The 18,071-nt window shown below is 46.6% G+C and overlaps 1 pseudogene; it reads right to left on the bottom strand.

Moving 5' to 3' along the window:
• LOC149971311 (uncharacterized) overlaps positions 1 to 17,430 on the bottom strand; it is a 42,619-nt pseudogene extending 25,189 nt beyond the window's left edge.
• Between the last annotated feature and the right edge of the window lie 641 nt (positions 17,431 to 18,071).

The raw sequence follows: 18,071 nt of genomic DNA on the forward strand, positions 1-18,071 counted from the left end.
CTTCAACCGATCGCTACCTGCACCTACCCGCCTGTTCAACATCACTACTCTGGACGGCTCTGACTTAGAATACGTGGACAACTACAAATACTTAGGTGTCTGGTTAGACTGTAAACTCTCCTTCCAGACCCATATCAAACATCTCCAATCCAAAGTTAAATCTAGAATTGGCTTCCTATTTCGCAACAAAGCATCCTTCACTCATGCTGCCAAACATACCCTTGTAAAACTGACCATCCTACCAATCCTCGACTTTGGCGATGTCATTTACAAAATAGCCTCCAATACCCTACTCAACAAATTGGATGCAGTCTATCACAGTGCAATCCGTTTTGTCACCAAAGCCCCATATACTGCCCACCATTGCGACCTGTACGCTCTCGTTGGCTGGCCCTCGCTTCATACTCGTCGCCAAACCCACTGGCTCCATGTCATCTACAAGACCCTGCTAGGTAAAGTCCCCCCTTATCTCAGCTCGCTGGTCACCATAGCATCTCCCACCTGTAGCACACGCTCCAGCAGGTACATCTCTCTAGTCACCCCCAAAACCAATTCTTTCTTTGGCCGCCTCTCTTTCCAGTTCTCTGCTGCCAATTGACTGGAACGAACTACAAAAATCTCTGAAACTGGAAACACTTATCTCCCTCACTAGCTTTAAGCACCAACTGTCAGAGCAGCTCACAGATTACTGCACCTGTACATAGACCACCTATAATTTAGCCCAAACAACTACCTCTTTCCCAACTGTATTTAATTTATTTATTTATTTTGCTCCTTTGCACCCCATTATTTTTATTTATACTTTGCACATTCTTCCATTGCAAAACTACCATTCCAGTGTTTTACTTGCTATATTGTATTTACCTTGCCACCCATGGCCTTTTTTGCCTTTACCTCCCTTCTCACCTCATTTGCTCACATTGTATATAGACTTGTTTATACTGTATTATTGACTGTATGTTTGTTTTACTCCATGTGTAACTCTGTGTCGTTGTATCTGTCGAACTGCTTTGCTTTATCTTGGCCGGGTCGCAATTGTAAATGAGAACTTGTTCTCAACTTGCCTACCTGGTTAAATAAAGGTAAAATAAAAAATAAACAAAAAATTACCACACACCAGAGACAGAGAGAGAGTGGGAAGATGAGGAACAGTGTCTGACAGACTAATCAACCTGCACATGTCCTCTATTTTATATATATATATGTTTTATTTAACCTTTATTTAACTAGGCAAGTCAGTTAAGAACAAATTCTCAGTTACAATGACTGCCTACCCCGACCAAACCCTAACCCGGACGACGCTGATCCAATTTTGCGCCGCCCTATGGGACTCCTAATCACGGCCGGTTGTGATACAGCCTGGAATCGAACCAGGGTCTGTAGGGACACCTCTAGCACTGAGATGCAGTGCCTTAGACCGCTGCGCCGCTCAGGAGCGCAAGAGCAGTTCCCTGACCAGGAAGCGAACCCGGGCCCGGCGGTGGGAGCGCCGCATCCTAACCCCCGTATTGTTATTGTTCAATGTATGATTATGATTTTGTATGTATGATTTTGACCCTTGATTATTGTTGTTACTGGCAATATTGATTATTATTAATAATGATGTTAATATTGTAAATCTCCAAAGTAAGCTTTAGTAATATGTACGTTGTGACGTCATGCCAGTGAAGCAAAGTGAATGTAATTGAATTGAGAGAGAGAGAGAGAGAGAAAGAGAGAGAGAGAGAGAAAGGGTGAGAAAGGAAGAAAAATAGTGAGAGGTATGGAGAGCGAGAGCGAGGCCTACTATATAGGAGGTAATTAATGTCTAGCACGTCGACGAACATGGCTCTCTGATTCAGGCACAATGAACAGAGAGATAACAGCCATCTCTGATCAGACAGGTAATTGCAGGTGTTTAATCAACTGTTATCGGCCTCTTTTCTCATCCTTCTGTCTCTATGGAAAAGATCACACCACTACATAACATCCTTGTAGGACAGTTCACACACTCTTCTTCCTGACCCTTCCTCTCTCCTTCTTCCTCTCCCTCCCTGTCTCTTTTCATCCTCTCCCTCCCCCTCTCTTTTCTTTCTCTCTCTCTTCCCACCTCCGTTTCTGATCTGGATGAGGATCCAACACGAGTCTTTGGTGTTGCGTTGCTGTGGCTCAGCCCAGGGTTGAATGAGGTTTTGTAATTATTCTCTAATGAATGTTATCTAATTGATCAGGTCAGTAGTTATATTAGGCAGCAGGTCCATGGTGGAGCCAGACAGGGTGGTCTCAATGTCTCTAGACTGAATGTGTCCACTAGTGTCATAATGTGGTCTCAATGTCTCTAGACTGAATGTGTCCACTAGTGTCATAATGTGGTCTCAATGTCTCTAGACTGAATGTGTCCACTAGTGTCATAATGTGGTCTCAATGTCTCTAGACAGAATGTGTCCACTAGTGTCATAATGTGGTCTCAATGTCTCTAGACAGAATGTGTCCACTAGTGTCATAATGTGGTCTCAATGTCTCTAGACTGAATGTGTCCACTAGTGTCATAATGTGGTCTCAATGTCAATAGACTGAATGTGTCCACTAGTGTCTGTTTTGTCTTAATCTGTTGCCTTCTAGTATTATTTTTCTTAGCTAGCGACATTTACTTTAAGCGCTGCCTGTCTTCCCAGATCCTACTTGGTGTGTGAACTGCTGACTGTCTTCCCAGAAGTCTACTTGGTGTGTGAACTGCTGACTGTCTTCCCAGAATCCTACTTGGTGTGTGAACTGCTGACTGTCTTCCCAGAATCCTACTTGGTGTGTGAACTGCTGCCTGTCTTCCCAGAATCCTACTTGGTGTGTGAGCTGTTGACTGTCTTCCCAGAATCCTACTTGGTGTGTGAACTGCTGCCTGTCTTCCCAGAATCCTACTTGGTGTGTGAACTGCTGCCTGTCTTCCCAGAATCCGACTTGGTGTGTGAACTGCTGCCTGTCTTCCCAGAATCCTACTTGGTGTGTGAACTGCTGACTGCTCATCATTTGCAGATAGTTGTTGGCATCAACCTGGATTAAGAGGCAGGGGAATGTGTTACTTGTTTTGGTAATCAGTGGCTGTATTGGAGGGGGAGTGGTTTCACCTCTCCCAGGCAATCAGCAATTAGTACCTCAGTCAATTCAATTCAATTCAAGGGACTTTATTGGCATGGGAAACATATGTTAACGTTGCCAAAGCAAGTCAAGTAGATAACATTTAAAAGTGAAATAAACAATACAAATGAACAGTAAACGTTACACTCACAGAAGATCCAATAGAATAGAGACATAACAAATGTCATTATGTCTGTCACGTTCTGACCATAGTTCTTGTGCGTTTTCCTTGTTTTAGTGTTGGTCAGGACGTGAGCTGGGTGGGCATTCTATGTTGTGTGTCTAGTTTGTCTATTTCTATGTTTGGCCTGATATGGTTCTCAATCAGAGGCAGGTGTTAGTCATGGTCTCTGATTGGCAACCATATTTAGGTAGCCTGTTTTTGTGTTGGGGTTTTGTGGGTGGTTGTTTCCTGTCTTTGTGTTTTCTACACCAGTTAGGACTGTTTCGATTTTCACGTTTATTGTTTTGTATTCTGTTCATGTTTAGTTTTCTTATTAAAAAACATGAACTTCAACCACGTTGCATTTTGGTCCGCCTCTCCTTCCCAGGAAGAAAGCCGTTGCAATGTCTATATACAGTGTTGTAACCATGTGGTTAAAGTACAAAAGGGAAAATAAATAAACAAATATGTGGGTTGTATTTACAATGGTGTTTGTTCTTCACTTGTTGACCTTTTCTTGTGGTAACAGGTCACAAATCTTGCTGCTGTGATGACACACTGTGGTATTTACCCCAATAGATATAGGAGTTTATCAAAATTGGGTTTGTTTTGAAATTCTTTGTGGAACTGTGTAATCTTAGGGAAATCTGTGTCTCTAATATGGTCATACATTTGACAGGAGGTTAGGAAGTGCAGCTCAGACTCCACTGGTTTCTCAGGCACAGTCGTTTCAGTGGTGGTCTCGTCGGCCAAACTAGTACCGTCGCCGAAACAAAGACGGTTCTGCGGAGTTGTTTGAGGAAAGAAAGAGAGGAAGGTTTCTCTCACTTCAGTATCTTACCTAGCTTTTTTCAGATTGTCTCATTTTTGTTATTTTTGTAGCGTTGGCAACTGTGTGTGTGTTTTCCATACCTGTTGGTACCTCTCCCTGTAGGCTTTACAGATGGTCCCCACCCCTTGGCTGCAACCCCTCTAATTTAGTGTATTTTGTGCACCACCCATGTGTAATTCTGGGTCTCTAGTATCGTTTGGAACTGCCCATCTGCGGTCAAGAAAGCCGAGTTCATCTCAACCTATGCTGCACTTCAGTCCCTTGACTTTTTGGCCCTGAGGGAGACATGGATCCCCCCAGAGAACACTGCTACTCCAGCTGCTCTCTCCTCATCTGACTACGTTTTCTCTCATAGTCCAAGAGCATCTGGTTGTCACGGTGGTGGCACATGTCTATTTTCTCCCAAGAGGAGATTTTCTCACCTGTCCATTTCATCATTTTAATTCCATGCTGTCACTGTCACTTGTCCACTCAAGCTTAACAATGTTGTCATCTATCACCCACCAGGTGCCCTTAGAGAGTTCCTCAATGAGCTTGACATCTTGATCAGCTCATTTCCTGACAATGGCTCACCGCTCTTTGTACTTGGCGACTTCAACTTCCCAATGTCCGCCTTTTATTAATTTATTTTCAACTTTCTCTTTCCCCTCCTTGCCTCTTTTGAACTCACACAATCCCAATCCAGGGCTTCAAGGTCTCTGATCACTACTTTGTTTCCTTTTCTGTCTCCCTTTCCTCCAACCCTAACCATTCAGCCCCGACCCAGCCGGTCATGCTCCAGCGCAATCTTCTCTCTCTTCCACTACTCTCTCATCTTCTATCCTATCATCTCTCCCTTCTACTAAACCATTCTCCCTCCTGTTTCCTTATTCTGCCTCTTCAATCCTACTCTCATCCCTTTCCGCATCCTATGACTGGCACTGTCCCCTTTCCTCCCGGCCGGCTCGGCCCTCCACTCCCGCTCCGTGGCTGAGTGACTCATTGAGAATTTACAGAATAGAGCTGCAGGCAGCTGAGCAAAAATTGAGGAAAACTAAACTTCCGGAAGACCTATCATCCTTTCACACCCTCCTCTCTACCTTCTCTTCCTCTGGATCCGCTGCTAAAGCCACTTTCTATCACTCTAAATTTTAAGCTTCTGCCTCTAACCCTAGGAAACTCATTTCCACCTTCTCCTCCCTCCTTAATCCTCCACCCCTCCCTCCTCCCTCTCTGCAGAAAACTTTGTCAACCACTTTGAAAAGAAGGTGGATGACATCTGCTCCTCCTTCACACAGCCTATTGAGTCCACTGGTCCCACTCACACAGAACTCCCCCATGCCTTGACCTCTTTCTCCCCTCTCTCTCCAGATGACCTCGTGTGACTAGTGAGGTCTGGCCACCCGACAACCTGCCTGCTCGACCTCACCCGTCCTCCCTTCTCCCATTCCGCACTTCCCTCATCAACTCATCCCTGACCATTGGCTGCATCCCTCTGACTTCAAAATGGCCCATCTCAAGAAACCAACACTCAAAACGTCTGACGTCAAAACTGTATCCCTTCTTTCTTTTCTTTCCAAAACACTTGAGCATGCTGTCTCTGTTCGACTCTTTTGTTATCTCTCTCAGAACTATCTACTTGACCCTAACCAGTAAAGCTTCTAGATGGGTCACTCAACCAAGTCTGCTCTTCTCTGTGTCACAGAGACTCTCCGCACTGACAAAGATGACTCTTTCCTCTGTTCTCATCCTCCTAGATCTGCCTTCGACACCGTGAACCATCCGATCCTCCTCTCCACCCTCTCAGGGCTGGGAGTCTCAGGCTATTCACACTTTTGGATTGCATCCTACCTGGAAGGCCACTCCTAAATGTGGGGTGGAGATGATCTGTGTCTGCACCACGTACTCTCACTCCTGGTGTCCCCCAGGGATCAGTTCTAGGTCCACTCCTCTTCTCTCTATATACCAAGTCACTTGGCTCCGTCATATCCTCACATGGTCTCTCCTATCATTGCTATGCGGATGACACTCAACTACTTTTCTCCTTCCCCCCTTCTGACACTCAGGCTGCGACATGAGTACCTGGCAGATATCTCTACGTGCCTGGCAGATATCTTAGCTTGGATGTCTGCCCACCTCAAACTCAACAAGATGGAACTGCTCTTCCTACTGGGGAAAATACATCTCCATCACGATTGACAACTCCACAGTTTCTCCCTACCAGAGTGTAAAGAACCTTGGCGTGACCCTGGACAACACCTTGTCGTTCTCTGCAAACATCAAAGGAGTGACTCGCTCCTGCAGGTTAATGTTCTACAACATCCAGAGAGTACGACTATCTCACACAGCAAGCCGCGCAGGTCCTAATGCAGGCACTTGTTATCTCCCGTCTGGACTACTGCAACTTAGCTGTTGGCTATGCTCCCATCTTGTGCCATCAAACTCCTGCAACTTATCCAGAATGGTGCAGCCCGCCTGGTGTTCAACCTTCCCAAGTCTTCCCATGCTACCCCGCTCCTCCGCACACTCCACTGGCTTCCAGTCGAAGCTCACATCGGCTACAAGACCATGGTGCTTTGCTACAGAACAGCAAGAGAAACTGCCCCTTCCTACCTACAGGCGATGCTCAAGCCCTACACCCCAACCCGAGCACTCCGTTCTGCCACCTGTGGTCTATTGGCCCTCCCACCCCAATGGTGGAACCAGCTTCCCCCTGAAGCTATGACAGAAGAATCCCTGCACACCTCTCTAAAGACTATCCTAATCCCACAGCACACCCCCCCCCCCCAGAAAAAAAAGCCATTTGTGAACTAATGTTTTCTGTTGACTCCCCCCCCCCCCCCCCTTTCTAGCTCTGACTTGCTGATAGCTACTTTATTGAGGAAAACGTGTACTGACTATGACATGTGATATGTGGTTGTCCCACCTAGCTATCATAAGATGAATGCACTAAATGTAAGTCGCTCTGGATAACAGAGTCTGCTAAATTAGTAAAATGTCAAATGTGTCAATCTCTCTGGACTGAATGTCTCCACTAGTCTCATAATGTGTCTCTCCCTCTACTGAATCTAACTCACCATGGATGGTTCTGGGACCAGTTCTCCTGTCTCTGGTTCTGGGTCCAGGGATATTAGGAAGATAGGAGAACCCACTGGGAGAAAAAGGGTGGGGGGGAGAGATGTAGAGCATCTGTCCTCCAACCTATCCCTCCACTCCATCTTCATCTCCTTGTTTGAGGAGTCTTCCTCGCGGGGGTGTCAGTCCCAGGCTGTCACTGGATGTGTCCATGTCAAAATCTACACAGGGAAATGTTTATATAAACATACCGTACATACCAGTATAAACAATCAGAATCTGTATGGGGGGGAAATTATCATAATCATTACAGACAATCAACTCCTGAGGTACCTATGCAGTGTCCTGGGGCTGTTATAAAAGCATCCATTAAACCAGACCCTGCAGATATCTGAGCAACGTAAGAAAGAATGTAAAAATGTTCCAGTGAACTGGGGACCGGTGTTTTGATGTGGAGAAGCAGCTGTAGTGTTTGTAAGCGAGCTAAGAGAGTGGCCAGGGCAGCTCCTCACTAACTCTCTCTGTTACTGCCCCGTCAAGGCTTAATGCATTACTCCAGCACAGCACAACTCTCCACACTCTTCTGCAAGTCAGCACATACTGTATCGTATACCATAACACTTCAAACGAGCTCCCTGTGTGTGTCTGTGTGTCCTAGGGGACCAGTATTGGTGTACAGGGGCCATTGCTCACGGTGTAATTACCGCCCTGTCTGCTACAGCATTATGTCAGTTATTTACTTAAAACTGTAATCGATATAAAAAAATAAAGAATACTTTTTATGGCTGAAGCTAAAATGTCTCTGACAGCCCAGGAGAACAACAGCCATTACTGCCTCAGACAGAAACACAACATATTGAAGAGACAATCTGTCTCTACACTAATATTGGACACTAAATGATAAACACTGAACATAAATATAAAAACAACATGTGAAGTGCTGGTCACATGTTTCATGAGCTGAAATAAAAGATCCCAGAATTGTTCCATACGCACAAATGTGTATTTCTCAAAAATGTTGTGCACAAATTTGATTACATCCCTGTTAGTGAGCATTTCTCCTTTGCCAAGATAATCCATCCACCTGACAGGGGTGGCATATCAAGGAGCTGATTAAACAGCATGATAATTCTGATGTCTTCAGGAATGTCCAACATAGCTCTTGCCAAAGAATTTAATGTTCATTTCTCTACCATAAGCCGCCTCCAATATCGTTTTAGAGAATTTGGCAGTACGTCCAACAGGCCTCGCAAGCACAGATCACGTGTACCCACACCAGCCTAGGACCTCCACATCTGTCTTCTTCACCTTTGGGATCATCTGAGACCAGCCAACTGAACAGCTGATGAAACTGTGGGTTTGCACAATTTCTGCACAAACTGTCAGAAATCGTCTCAGGGAAGCTCATCTGCGGGCTCGTCGTCCTCATCAGGGTCTTGCCTGACTGCAGTTTGGCGTTGTAACTGACTTTGCTGGGCTAATGCTCACCTTCGATGGACACTGGCACGCTGGAGAAGTGAATATATCCCGGTTTTAACTGTACCGGGCAGATGGCAGACAGTGTATGGCATTGTTTGGGCATGGGGTTTGCTGATGTTCAACGTTGTGAGCAGAGTGCCCCACGGTGGCTGTGGGGTTATGGTATGGGCATGGTATGGGCAGGCATAAGCTACAGACAACAAACACAACTGCATTTTTTTCGATGGCAATTTGAATGCGCATACATACTGTGAATGCGCAGACATACGAGATCCTGAGGCCCATTGTTGTGCCATTCATTCGCCACCATCACCTCATGTTTCAGCATAATAATACAATGCCCCATCTGTACACAACTCCTGGAAGCTGAAAAGGTCCCAGTTCTTTCATGACCTGAATATCCACATATTGACCATGTTTGGGATGCTCTGGATCAAAGTGTACGACAGCGTGTCGTAGTTCCCACCAATATCCAACAACTTCTCACAGCCATTGAAGAGGAATGGGACATTCCACAGGCCAAAATCAACAGCCTGATCAATTCTATGTGAAGGAGATGTGTCTCTGCATGAGGTTACTGACTGGTTTTCTGATACACGCCCCTACCTTTTTTTTAAGGTATCTGTAACCAACTGATGCATATCCGTATTTAATTTCCCAGTAATTTGTAATACATAGATTAGGGTCTGATACATTTCTTTAATTTGACTGATTTCCTTATATGAACTGTAACTCAGTAAAATCATTGCAATTGTTGCGCTTATATTTTGGTTCAGTGTAGCAAGGTCTCCAAATATTCTGCTTTACTCACTCAGACACTAAAACATACACACACACACATACACACGTATACTGTACCTGTTGCAGCTATCCTGGGAGAGAGGGCGGGACTGTGTGACAATCTGACCGCTGACGCTGAGAGGAGCCATGGTGTCTGCTGGGAGCTGTAGTTTTTCAGTGAGTCAGAGGAGTGTGGTGGCGACTGGGTCAAAGGCAGTTGAAATCGATCACTCGTAAGGGATGGAGAAGGAGAGGGGTGGGGTGACATGACTGACTGGGTCTGTGTCTGTGTATGAGTCTGGGTCTGTGTATGAATAGGTGATATGGGGCCTGATGGATAAGGGTTCCTCTTGTTATGTAGATGACACATATATAGAGGGAAGACGGGCTGTGAGAGGATGTAGAGACGACACATATCTAGATGGAGAAAGCCTGGGGGTTGAGGGTGATGGAGCTGACTGATGGAGGTCTGGGTTGGGTGTAGAGGGAGAAAGCCTGGGGTTGAGGGTGATGGAGCTGACTGATGGAGGTCTGGGTTGGGTGTAGAGGGAGAAAGCCTGGGGGTTGAGGGTTGATGGAGCTGACTGATGGAGGTCTGGGTTGGGTGTAGAGGGAGAAAGCCTGGAGGTTGAGGGTGATGGAGCTGACTGATGGAGGTCTGGGTTGGGTGTAGAGGGAGAAAGCCTGGGGGTTGAGGGTGATGGAGCTGACTGATGGAGGTCTGGGTTGGGTGTAGAGGGAGAAAGCCTGGGGGTTGAGGGTGATGGAGCTGACTGATGGAGGTCTGGGTTGGGTGTAGAGGGAGAAAGCCTGGGGGTTGAGGGGTCTGGAGCTGACTGATGGAGGTCTGGGTCAGATGTAGAGGGGGAAGGCCTGGGGGTTGAGGGGTGACTGATGGAGGTCTGGGTTGGGTGTAGAGGGGGAAGGCCTGGGGGTTGAGGCTGATGGAGCTGACTGATGGAGGTCTGGGTTGGGTGTAGAGGGAGAAAGCCTGGAGGTTGAGGGTGATGGAGCTGACTGATGGAGGTCTGGGTTGGGTGTAGAGGGAGAAAGCCTGGGGGTTGAGGGTGATGGAGCTGACTGATGGAGGTCTGGGTTGGGTGTAGAGGGAGAAAGCCTGGGGGTTGAGGGTGATGGAGCTGACTGATGGAGGTCTGGGTTGGGTGTAGAGGGAGAAAGCCTGGGGGTTGAGGGGTCTGGAGCTGACTGATGGAGGTCTGGGTCAGATGTAGAGGGGGAAGGCCTGGGGGTTGAGGGGTGACTGATGGAGGTCTGGGTTGGGTGTAGAGGGGGAAGGCCTGGGGGTTGAGGCTGATGGAGCTGACTGATGGAGGTCTGGGTTGGGTGTAGAGGGGGAAGGCCTGGGGGTTGAGGCTGATGGAGCTGACTGATGGAGGTCTGGGTTGGGTGTAGAGGGGGAAGGCCTGGGGGTTGAGGCTGATGGAGCTGACTGATGGAGGTCTGGGTTGGGTGTAGAGGGGGAAGGCCTGGGGGTTGAGGCTGATGGAGCTGACTGATGGAGGTCTGGGTTGGGTGTAGAGGGGGAAGGCCTGGGGGTTGAGGCTGATGGAGGTTGTAAGAGCAGTCAGTTTGTGTTGACTTGACTAATGTCTTGGTTGACGCCCTAGGGGTCCTTGGGGTCTTTGTGACCCAGTGATGGATATTTTGGTATCTGTGTGGTCCCTGCTTTAAAACCAATGGAGGGCGAGGTGACTGGGCTCCCTGAGACAGTGCATAGTGGGATAGTTTAGGACCACCAATGACATTGACTTTCTCTTGCCTGTGATAGAGAGAGAGAAACATATACAGTGCCTTGCGAAAGTATTCGGCCCCCTTGAACTTTGTGACCTTTTGCCACATTTCAGGCTTCAAACATAAAGATATAAAACTGTATTTTTTTGTGAAGAATCAACAACAAGTGGGACACAATCATGAAGTGGAACGACATTTATTGGATATTTCAAAGTTTTTTTTAAATCAAAAACTGAAAAATTGGGCGTGCAAAATTATTCAGCCCCTTTACTTTCAGTGCAGCAAACTCTCTCCAGAAGTTCAGTGAGGATCTCTGAATGATCCAATGTTGACCTAAATGACTAATGATGATAAATACAATCCACCTGTGTGTAATCAAGTCTCCGTATAAATGCACCTGCACTGTGATAGTCTCAGAGGTCCGTTAAAAGCGCAGAGAGCTTCATGAAGAACAAGGAACACACCAGGCAGGTCCGAGATACTGTTGTGAAGAAGTTTAAAGCCGGATTTGGATACAAAAAGATTTCCCAAGCTTTAAACAGCCCAAGGAGCACTGTGCAAGCGATAATATTGAAATGGAAGGAGTATCAGACCACTGCAAATCTACCAAGACCTGGCCGTCCCTCTAAACTTTCAGCTCATACAAGGAGAAGACTGATCAGAGATGCAGCCAAGAGGCCCATGATCACTCTGGATGAACTGCAGAGATCTACAGCTGAGGTGGGAGACTCTGTCCATAGGACAACAATCAGTCGTATATTGCACAAATCTGGCCTTTATGGAAGAGTGGCAAGAAGAAAGACATTTCTTAAAGATATCCATAAAAAGTGTTGTTTAAAGTTTGCCACAAGCCACCTGGGAGACACACCAAACATGTGGAAGAAGGTGCTCTGGTCAGATGAAACCAAAATTGAACTTTTTGGCAACAATGCAAAACGTTATGTTTGGCGTAAAAGCAACACAGCTCATCACCCTGAACACACCATCCCCACTGTCAAACATGGTGGTGGCAGCATCATGGTTTGGGCCTGCTTTTCTTCAGCAGGGACAGGGAAGATGGTTAAAATTGATGGGAAGATGGATGGAGCCAAATACAGGACCATTCTGGAAAAAAACCTGATGGAGTCTGCAAAAGACCTGAGACTGGGACGGAGATTTGTCTTCCAACAAGACAATGATCCAAAACATAAAGCATAATCTACAATGGAATGGTTCAAAAATAAACATATCCAGGTGTTAAAATGGCCAACTCAAAGTCCAGACCTGAATCCAATCGAGAATCTGTGGAAAGAACTGAAAACTGCTGTTCACAAATGCTCTCCATCCAACCTCACTGAGCTCGAGCTGTTTTGCAAGGAGGAATGGGAAAAAATTTCAGTCTCTCGATGTGCAAAACTGATAGAGACATACCCCAAGCGACTTACAGCTGTAATCGCAGCAAAAGGTGGCGCTACAAAGTATTAACTTAAGGGGGCTGAATAATTTTGCACGCCCAATTTTTTAGTTTTTGATTTGTTAAAAAAGTTTGAAATATCCAATAAATGTCGTTCCACTTCATGATTGTGTCCCACTTGTTGTTGATTCTTCACAAAAAAATACAGTTTTATATCTTTATGTTTGAAGCCTGAAATGTGGCAAAAGGTCGCAAAGTTCAAGGGGGCCGAATACTTTCGCAAGGCACTGTATATATGTTGGGTGAAATACCACAGTGTGCCATCACAGCAGCAAGATTTGTGACCTGTTGCCACAAGAAAAGGGCAACCAGTGATAAAGAGAGAGAAACATATATATATGTTGGTTGAAATACCACAGTGTGCCATCACAGCAGCAAGATTTGTGACCTGTTGCCACAAGAAAAGGGCAACCAGTGAAGAGCAAACACTATATTAAAGACAACCATATTCATGATTCTTTATTTTCCCTTTTGTACTTTAACTATGAGCACATCATTACTGTAACGGATGTCATTGGTGGAAGAAGGTGAGGACCAATGCACAGCGTGGTACGTGTTCATCTTTTTTAATGTAAACTGAACACTGAATAACAAAACAACAAAGAAACAACCGGAACAGTTCTGTCTGGTGCAGACACACAAAGACAGAAAACAACCACTCACAAAACACAATAGATAACAGGCTCCCTAAATATGGTTCTCAATCAGGGACAACAATTGACAGCTGCCTCTGAACCATACCAGGCCAAACACAGAAATAGAAAATCATAGAAAAACTAACATAGACAACCCACCCAACTCACACCCTGACCAGACTAAAACAAAAGACAAAACAAAGGAACTAAGGTCAGAACGTGACAGTTACAAGCACTGTATATATACATAATGACATGTGTAATGTCTTTATTCTTTTGGAGCTTGTGTGAGTGTAATGTTTACTGTTCACTTTTTATTGTTTATTTCACTTTTGTTTATTATCTATTTCACTTGCTTTGGCAATGTTAACATATGTTTCCCATACCAATAAAGGCAGCAACTACAGCAAGCTGTCCATCGTCATGTTTTTCTTTCTTCATTCTCTACTATAGGTGTGACAACAGCAGTATGCCCATTGCCAATGTGAGTCTGGCAGTTCAGGAAAATGAGTTTTTGAGATAACCAATGGGTACCAACATGATGCCCAACATCACATTCCTTATTCATGACTTCAAACAGCACTCATTTTAGAGTGAAAGACAAGGGAAGACAGAAAACGTCCTGGATAAATAAGCTTTCTGTGAAACCTGACATTCCTAAAAGACTGGTCGAGGGGACGAACGGTCAGATACAGAGAAGTTGAAGATTGAACCTGCAACTCCCAGACAGTTGTGAAAATTCTGAGCAAAAATCTCAAGAGTTTGAATAACTGAATAACTTTCATACCTTTTCTTACACAAACAGTGCTTCAACGTCAGTGGTATTGACAAGTTACGGAGTACCACAGTATGAGTCATATTACCCATAAAACCTAGCGGTCAAAAAGGGAAATGTTTCCAATCGTTTTTCCCCCGTTCATTTCACCCATAGTGGATTTTAGAAACACTTCAAATAAGGCCAGTGTTTCGTGACTTTTATCAATATATTTGCCTGCACTTACCCGCAAAAAAAGTGTTCATGTTAATTAGCTGCTAATGTGGCTTTTATAAAAAACTACAAATACTGTACCATTGTGATCTGGACGAGACTTGTGAGAAGAATCTCTGGAAGGATCTCTGGATTAACTATCTAATGTTAGCTAAATGTAGTAATGGCTAAATGTCTTTAAATTGACAATTCTGTCAATTAGGGTATTATGACATTGGGGCGTGGGTGGGATCATACAACTAGAAGGAATAGAACGGGCTCCGAAGCCTGAGTAGAGAGGGAACATGGTTTAAGAAAGGAGCAGAAGCTTCAGGAGGTTTGAGTTTGATTAATGACCTGTCATTTTAGAGGAAATTGACTAACTGGGAATGTGAGATTGAAAGATGTTTAGATGGGAAGATATTAAGAAGAGAGTGGACTAAGGGTGGGTGGATTTAGAAGAGAGTGGACTAAGGGTGAGTGGATTGAGAAGAGAGTAGACAAAGGGTGAGTGGATTGAGAAGAGAGTGTACTAAGGGTGGGTGGATTGAGAAGAGAGTGTACTAAGGGTGGGGGGATTGAGAAGAGAGTGTACTAAGGGTGGGGGGATTGAGAAGAGAGTGGACTAAGGGTGGGGGGATTGAGAAGAGAGTGGACTAAGGGTGGCTGGATTGAGAAGAGAGTGGACTAAGGGTGGCTGGATTGAGAAGAGAGTGGACTAAGGGTGGGGGGATTGAGAAGAGAGTGTACTAAGGGTGAGTGGATTGAGAAGAGAGTGTACTAGGGGTGAGTGGATTGAGAAGAGAGTGTACTAAGGGTGAGTGGATTGAGAAGAGAGTGTACTAAGGGTGGGGGGATTGAGAAGAGAGTGGACTAAGGGTGGCTGGATTGAGAAGAGAGTGTACTAAGGGTGGGGGGATTGAGAAGAGAATGGACTAAGGGTGGGGGGATTGAGAAGAGAGTGTACTAAGGGTGAGTGGATTGAGAAGAGAGTGTACTAAGGGTGGCTGGATTGAGAAGAGAGTGGACTAAGGGTGGCTGGATTGAGAAGAGAGTGGACTAAGGGTGGGGGGATTGAGAAGAGAGTGTACTAAGGGTGAGTGGATTGAGAAGAGAGTAGACAAAGGGTGAGTGGATTGAGAAGAAAGTGTACTAAGGGTGAGTGGATTGAGAAGAGAGTGTACTAAGGGTGGGGGGATTGAGAAGAGAGTGGACTAAGGGTGGCTGGATTGAGAAGAGAGTGTACTAAGGGTGGGGGGATTGAGAAGAGAGTGGACTAAGGGTGGCTGGATTGAGAAGAGAGTGGACTGAAGGGTGGATTGAAGAAGGTAGTTGGAAAGAAGGAGGACAATCGGTTTAGTGGCAGGATTCAGCGCTCTCACCGCTGCAGCCCGGGTTCGATTCCCAGTCAGGGAACTACTATTTGGGGTGGCAGGTAGCCTAGTAGATTGGGCCAGTAACCGCTAGGTTGCCAGCGCATTGGGCCAGTAACCCAAAGGTTGCTGGATTGACTCCCAGAGCTGACAAGGTAAAAATCTGTCGTTCTGCCCCTGAACAAGGTAGTTAACCCACTGTTCCCCGTTAGACCATCATTGTAAGAAATAATTTGCCATTAACTGCCTAGTTGAATAAAGGTTCAATTAAAAATAAAATTTTAAAAACAGTGGATGAACTGAAGGAGGTAGTTGGAAATTGGGAGGACTAAGGGGGATATAGAGTCTGACTGAGCAAAGCCCCAGAGAAGATAACCCTACCCTCACTACTGTTAGGTGACCAGACAACCACCACTCTCCCCTAACTGATGGTCTACCTCCCCTCCAGACAGCCAGCTCTCTCCCCTAACTGATGGTCTACCTCCCCTCCAGACAGCCAGCCCTCTCCTCTAACTGATGGTCTACCTCCCCTCCAGACAGCCAGCCCTCTCCTCTAACTGATGGTCTACCTCCCCTCCAGACAGCCAGCCCTCTCCTCTAACTGATGGTCTACCTCCCCTCCAGACAGCCAGCACTCTCCCCTATCTGATGGTCTACCTCCCCTCCAGACAACCAGCCCTCTCCCCTAACTGATGGTCTACCTCCCCTCCAGACAGCCAGCCCTCTCCCCTAACTGATGGTCTACCTCCCCTCCAGACAGCCAGCCCTCTCCCCTAGCTATGGTCTACCTCCCCTCCAGACAGCCAGCCCTCTCCCCTAACTGATGGTCTACCTCCCCTCCAGACAGCCAGCCCTCTCCCCTAACTGATGGTCTACCTCCCCTCCAGACAGCCAGCCCTCTCCCCTAACTGATGGTCTACCTCCCCTCCAGACAGCCAGCCCTCTCCCCTAACTGATGGTCTACCTCCCCTCCAGACAGCCAGCCCTCTCCCCTAACTGATGGTCTACCTCCCCTCCAGACAGCCAGCCCTCTCCCCTAGCTGATGGTCTACCTCCCCTCCAGCCAGCCAGCCCTCTCCCCTAACTGATGGTCTACCTCCCCTCCAGACGGCCAGCCCTCTCCTCTAACTGATGGTCTACCTCCCCTCCAGACAGCCAGCCCTCTCCCCTAACTGGTGAGCTCAAGGTCTACCTCCCCTCCCCTGCACCTCCCTGCCCAGGCAGAGTGCACTCTGTCAGGCATCAGCCGGCCCTAACGGCCCCCTGCCCACACAATCACAGCCAGTGATTACCCGCCACGCCGTCACGGACAGATGGGTAGCCAGAGATACAGCTGACCCACAGGGAAGGAGGGGATTTTTTAAAACTTGTTTGGAGCGTCTGTGTTTGTGTATATGTGTACTTGTGCGTGAATGTGTGTGCGCATCAGTGGAGGCTGCGGGGGCGAGGTTGGCTCATAATAATGGCTGGAACGGAGTGGATGGAATGGCATCAAACACATGGAAACCACGGAAACTATGTGTTTGATGTATTTGATACCATTCCACTCCAGCCATCACCACGAGCCCGGCCTCCCTAATTAAGGTGCCACCAGTCTCCTGTCGCACCCATGCATTTGTAGCTCAACAGTTAAGGTGTGTATTTTCTCTTCCATCACAGTGTGTGTGTGTGTGTGTGTGTGTGTGTGTGTGTGAGTGTGTGAGTGTGTGTGTGTAACCCACCTGTCAGGGTCTGTTGTTTCCTCCTCCAGAGTGTGTGTGTTGGTGAGCTCTGTGGTGAGCTCTGTGGTGAGCTCTGTGGTGAGCTCTGTGGTGAGCTGGTAGGCTTCCATCGGTTTCCTGACAAAAAGACAGCACACCCACGAGCCCGGCCAAAACAGACAGATTAGATGGATAGATAGATCTCCCATCATCCCCCTCGACCTCTCTGTCTCCCTGCCCCTCTCACCCACACTGACCCCACCCAGAAGTGACAGATAGATTAAACAGACAGATTAGATGGATAGATATATCTCCCTCTGTCACTAACACCATCCCCCTCTACCTCTCTGTCTCCCTGTCCCTCTCACCCACAGTACCCCACCCAGAAGCGGCAGATTAAACAGAGACGGATGGATAGATCTCTCTCTTCACATCTCAAAGAGACAGACGGTTGTGATTGGAGAGATTTTCTAACAGACACATTGATTAGATGGATAGATAAATAGGTCTCCCTCCTCTCTCCCCCGTCCTTCCTCTCCTCCAAATTCATCCCATTCCAGGCCGAATGCCACAGAGCCCAGCCAAATTGGTCCATAGGGTTTGGACTAGGTGAAGGACTTCCGGCAACCACCATCGTTTTAATCCAATACAGCATATGTTTACTCTGTGGTTAATAATTGCTCTGCTTCTCACTATTCCCTGTACTGTCTCCTCACCGCATCTCTCCCTCATTCTATTCCCTCCCTCCTCATCTCTCCCTCATTCTATTTTC

This window comes from Oncorhynchus mykiss, chromosome 27 (genome assembly GCF_057628025.1).
Source record: "Oncorhynchus mykiss isolate SJ-2025 chromosome 27, ASM5762802v1, whole genome shotgun sequence".
NCBI lineage: Eukaryota > Metazoa > Chordata > Actinopteri > Salmoniformes > Salmonidae > Oncorhynchus > Oncorhynchus mykiss.